A 5806-nucleotide genomic window follows, 5' to 3' on the forward strand; every position below is an offset into this window, starting at 1 on the left:
CGATTCTAATGAGATATATGTAGAGTCCGAAGCCTAATTCGTTTTGAAATGGATTCTACTAATCTGGCCGCTTCTATCGAGACCAAAATTATTATTCAAGTCGACGTCCCAAGGGTCGAACTGTGGCCATAAGTGTGTCCGGATTATCAAAATTTCGAAAATGTCCGATTTCAATTCGATTCTAATGAGATATATGTAGAGTCCGAATCCTTTAAATAAGTGTTCTACTATTCGTCGTGATCATATATTCGGGTAAATGATGATTCTTCGTAGCAACCGCCTGTGTGAAACCATTCCCGCACTCTTCGAAATATATTTATACCTAAGGGTTGTCGATAGACATGGTCTGTTGAGCGTTATCATCGACACATTTCTGACGATTTTTCTGCAAAATATTCAGTCAAACGGCTGTGTAGTAGGTATCTATTCGTCTTCTTAAAATTGTTTTTTCGTCATAATACCTGGAATTACACCCGAAAACAGTCGTTTACGTGCATTTGTCATTGAATACATCACCAAGAAATAGTATGGCAAGAGGTCCCTGAATATGCAGATGTAATTTCCAAAGTACAAAACGTAATGACACCCGAGTATATTTCCATGATTCACCCGATCACCGATTTTCGCCAAAAATTCTAATAGAATCACAGTGGTAAACTATCCATCCAGCTGCTCTCTGTCTTCATGGTGATCGATTACTGCAGGGGGATTCCCACGAAGTCAGTGGGGCATAACGGTGGCTAGTTATCTAAAATATTTTTCAGATAGGCACGCCTACTGCCTGTATGCAGTATGCATTATATGCAGCTTGGCCATTTATTTTTATAATTTACCGTCCTCACGTCTTCTATCGACTTCTCTGACTCCCTGCCACCATGTTGTGACGTCACGAAAATGGCCGATATTTTTTTACCTTCAATGGCCGATACCGATATTTCTCTCCAAGCGTGATATCGACTCGATATTATCGGCAAGCCGATAATCGGTCGGGCTCTAGTCCCAATGCCAATCTCCATAACAATGAAAAATTCGAGGCTGATTGTGAGAGTTCTAGGAACACGAGCAGAATAAAATTTATATTTTCGTAATCAGTGCAGAGTCCGCTTTCGATTGATACCCGTTTTACCAAATTTAATGCTCGTCAAGCCGGTCGAAAATGACCGTCAAATTGCCTGTAGCCAAATGGAAATTGTGACGTGATACAATTTCACTGAGGCGTGAGATTTGCCTGTGTCGACACCATATAGGACACTATTACTTCGTTTCCATGCTCGGCCAACGGTCGGCAGAAAGGCCATGACGCATGCGTTGTACATGTCGGCCGTGTTTCCATGACCAGGCGTAATCCGACCGTGACTAGGTGGGCAAAGCGATCGCAATGACGTTTTTGGCTTACTTTGTGTAATAATTTCATAATAATCACAAGATTGCGATAAATGACTCGGTAGGAATGAGCCGAGATGATTTGTAGCGGTCATTCAGTCAAACAACACGCTTTCACCTTGAACACGTAGGCCTAAATCCATCCAACATGTAAAATGGTCATGATGAACCAATTGCTTAAAACTAACAGAAGATAAACAAAATGGAAAAAATATGAAAATTAGTGGCGTATCTTAGTACGTGGGGGATATGGATATCGTGGTCCAATAATTTCGAGCGCAGAATAGTAACTTGTCCAGTAGTCTACCGGTACTTCTGTTTCGTCGTCATGATTCAGACATGAACTTCCAGTGTCCTATTGATGATTTGCTTACAAGGGAATGTGAATAAGTTCACCTAGTTTGTGGTCAAACGGTATAATTTGTATTGTACCCATGCCCCAGAACACAAACCCTCGAATTGTGGCAGCAGCGTATGTGATCCGATCGCGAAGATTTCGGTAGCCTACGGGTAATTCGTTGCAGTACCGGAACTACTAAATTCCATTGCAATCATAATTAAATTCCGGGTTTTTCAAGGCGTCCAAGATCCGTCCGGAGTGCAGCCATAGTCAAGTTGATACGAAAAGTGTATTGTAAGTAGCGAATACCAATTCGCTAATCCAAGACACAGCGCAAGCATGGCCGAAGGGCTAAGCCGAAGGATTCACTCGATGGCCGACGCGTCGGCCGACGTGGGTGTGCAATCTGTGAATGCGCAACAAAATTATCTCGTTCGTCGGCCGAATCTCTCGAAAATGGGCCCATCGGCCGTGCATGGAAACGCAGTATATGATAATAGGGCCCATCAAACCACTAAGTGTCGCCAGACTTTGGGTGGAACTGGAAACCGCAGTTGTTACGTACGCGATACCGTTGTCAGAAACCTGTAGGCTGCTTTCCCGACTGTAAATAATGGCTACAACGTGCTCTACTTGGACCGTGAGCTCGTCAAGGGACGAATTAAAACTTCGGAACAACGGCGGTTAACACCCTAAGTCTGGCGACACCTAGTGTTTGATGGACCCTATTACTTCGTCATGATACGAAACGGGACCGCACTATAAATAAAATTTAACATATTTATAGTTGTATATATAACATACCGAGGAGCTTACTTCTGCTTTTCCTACACACTTGCGATTTGCATTCCAATCCCGCACCGGAGCCAAGCGGTCGCTGCATATCCATAACCGGTAACCGCAGTCTATTCCCGAAAATCTGCTGGTGTGTGAGCTTTTTGCACGGTGGGTAGGCCCCAGCGTGAATTGTTCACTCTTGGATTTGAACACGCTCTTCCTCTAACACGGTCACTTTAACGCGCATCTGTTTTTACTCAGACCACAATGATCAAACGCTGGAACAAGTTTTTCTACCGTAACACAAAAATCGGATCCGATCCCGATTCGTCATGGAAACTCCAAAACGAGCAAATGAAGACGAACGAAGTTTACAAACTCATCAATTTCGCGGGGAATGGAACCTTGATGGAAGCCTACGATGAAGGGGGTATCCACGAGTCGTACAAAGAAAAGAAAGCCAGAATGAAACCATTTATCAAAGCGGAAATTGAAGACAAATTCTTGTATCAAGATGTCAGAAAGGTAGACGAAAACGAATACTTGAAATATTTGAAAGCACAAGAAGCAGCATCGAAGCTCCATAACCAAAACAAAGAAAGAGACACACGTCTACGAATGGATACGACAGGCATCCAATCTGATGTCAGCCAATCTACGGCGAGTCTCACCTCCGTGATATCACAATATGACGCACACTCGTGCTATTGGACGCTTGAAAAAGAGGTGGAGTCGGCGAAACCGCTTTGCATATGCTTTTCGTGAACAACACTCCTAAAACACTTAACGTCGCGAAAATATTGCTTGAACTATACCCGCAAATGGCAGTTGACGCTTACATGGGGCCGGACTATTTTGGTGAAACGTGTCTCCATTTCGCGATCATAAATAATTCCATGCAAGCATTTAAAGTATTGCTCGACACTGGGTATTGTGATGTCCATGCTCGTGCGCGGGGAAAATTTTTCACTCCAGGGGACATTAAATTAGGAGCCGAAATTCTCGAAAAGGAGAATTACGAAGGCCTGGCTTACTATGGAGAATATCCTCTGTCATTTGCTGCCAGTGTGGGAAATCATGAGATGTATGATATACTTCTTCAAAAAGGGGCACACCCGAAAAATCGAGACTCCTTCGGTAACACCGCACTTCATATGACTGTTATACACAACAGAATCGACATGTATCACCACGCCGTGACGCATGTTACAACGAAAGCTGATCCATCCGTCCAGAATAAAGCCGGCCTAACGCCATTATCACTAGCAGCGAAGCTGGGAAGAAGCGAGATGTTCAAGGCTATTTTGGAAATATCCGCAACCAAATTCTGGTCCTACAGTCGAATGATTTGCAATGCGTATCCCCTAGCAAACCTGGACACTATCGCACCTAATGGAGACACAAATTGGAAATCCGGGTTGATGGAAATCATCCAAGGAAACGAAGACGACCATTTAAACATGTTAAAAGGCGGTGTCGTGACAAGTTTGTTGGATCAAAAATGGAAATCGTTCGCTCGACAGAAATACTTTCGTCTCTTCATTTTGCATGTGATTCACATTATATTTCTGTCATGCGCGGTATACCTGCGTCCATTCGACATCAATTTGATGTTAGGAGGAACGGACCCTTCAAGTGTAGCGAGATACGTCTTCGAAATACTCACATGTATTGGATGTGCGATCGATATATATTATATAATACGAGAAATAGTGATCGAAGGCATTCTTGGGTTCATGCAAAATCTAAAAACAGTTCCCTCCAGATTGTTATACTATCTTGGTTGTTTACTTATACTTCTATGCATTCCACTTCGGATCACTAAATTGGTAAGCGTAGAGGATTGGTTACTTGCATTTGCGATTCCGTTTCTTTGGTCTTACTTTTTATTTTTCGCTAGAGGATTATCTCTCACAGGGCCCTTTGTGACGATGATATACACAATGATAAAAACTGACCTATTAAGATTTTCAATAATTTATATCATTATGCTGGGAACATCGGGAGTTGTGTTTTTCTACCTTTTCAACGACTTGGACGTTTTCGCTTTTCAAACAGAGCTAGGCTCGTTCATGACCCTGTTGCAAATGAGTCTGGGTGAGTTCGATTACGACGCCGTGAAATCAAGTAGATACCCACCATTGACCACTATATTGTTTGTTGTGTATATGTTGATGGTTCATATCTTGTTATTGAGCATGCTCATCGCTATGATGACGCGTACATACGAAACAATCGCCTCAAAAACCCAAAAAGAGTGGAGGCGTCAATGGGCCAGTATTGTGATCATACTCGAAAGATCTTATCGGAACGAGGAAAAGCTCAACTTTCAAAATAAATACAGCAAGCCGATACACGCCACGAGAATGACATCAGAAGGGCCAGTGGATACAAATGCACCCGTACAAGTGAATGTAGAAGACAGGGGTCTGCTATGGGTTCATGATCGCGGCGTGGGTAGCGGGGAACGCAAAGCTCAGATCGGATACCGCTGGAAAAACACTCGAACAATCGCCAAAATATCACAGGGCAATATGAACGCGAATCAGTCTTGAATGGCACGGACTCGGGAAGACTGTTTCTCTCATGGAAGCGAGAGACCGGGAGATAGAGAACTCAAGAATGAAAGTGACCCAGCCGGAAGCATTGCCCGATCGAACTCAAATAATGTGCGGATATGCTAGTGCAGATGTATGCTATATGTATGCTAGATCTCACCGAATTTGATTGTATTCAACTACTAAGCTGCTAGAACGATATGAGTTATGGGTTCGATTGCTCGCGGAGTAGCCTATACTCCATGCTAAAAACTATATTATGGGAGTATTTACTGTAAGATATGTTTATTGACTGAAATGCTGGAAGAAGGTTCTATCACGGCCGAACCCATCCATATGTGTCGAGGGGAAATAAGCGTTCGCGTGCTGATAGGATTGCATCTAAAACAAACGGTTGTTCAAACACTTTGTTTAAAACATTTTTTAGGTTGTATAAGTAGGCCATAATATTGTAAATACTTTCCGAAAAACATCTAGTATGAGTCTACGGACCATTTACACTCGATATAGCCGACGTATACAATATGGAATGGTTGGAAACCTCGAATTAGTCGGCTAAACAGCTAGATAGATCATTGGTACGGAATGAATGTTTTGATGATGATGACAGCCGACCGTAAAAATGCTGCATGACGATGTAGTCCTGATGTTTAAGAATATTTTTGGTCCGTGACCGTATGTGACAGGGGTTGGACGCCTCTTTCGTCAAAGGAGCTATAATTACCCTATATCTTCAATTGTCAATGTC

At 42.8% G+C, this 5806-nt stretch overlaps 1 pseudogene across 1 annotated transcript; it reads left to right on the forward strand.

The window, feature by feature from the left end:
- The first annotated feature begins 1388 nt into the window (after positions 1-1388).
- Positions 1389-5385, forward strand: LOC145455717 (transient receptor potential cation channel subfamily V member 6-like; annotated as a pseudogene). Its single transcript, XR_013920403.1, has 2 exons — positions 1389-2668; positions 2762-5385. The product of XR_013920403.1 is annotated as a transient receptor potential cation channel subfamily V member 6-like (transcript).
- The last annotated feature ends 421 nt before the right edge of the window (positions 5386-5806 follow it).

The sequence above is a fragment of the Botryllus schlosseri genome, chromosome 14, assembly GCF_051294905.1.
Source record: "Botryllus schlosseri isolate E-star chromosome 14, Bs_hap1, whole genome shotgun sequence".
NCBI lineage: Eukaryota > Metazoa > Chordata > Ascidiacea > Stolidobranchia > Styelidae > Botryllus > Botryllus schlosseri.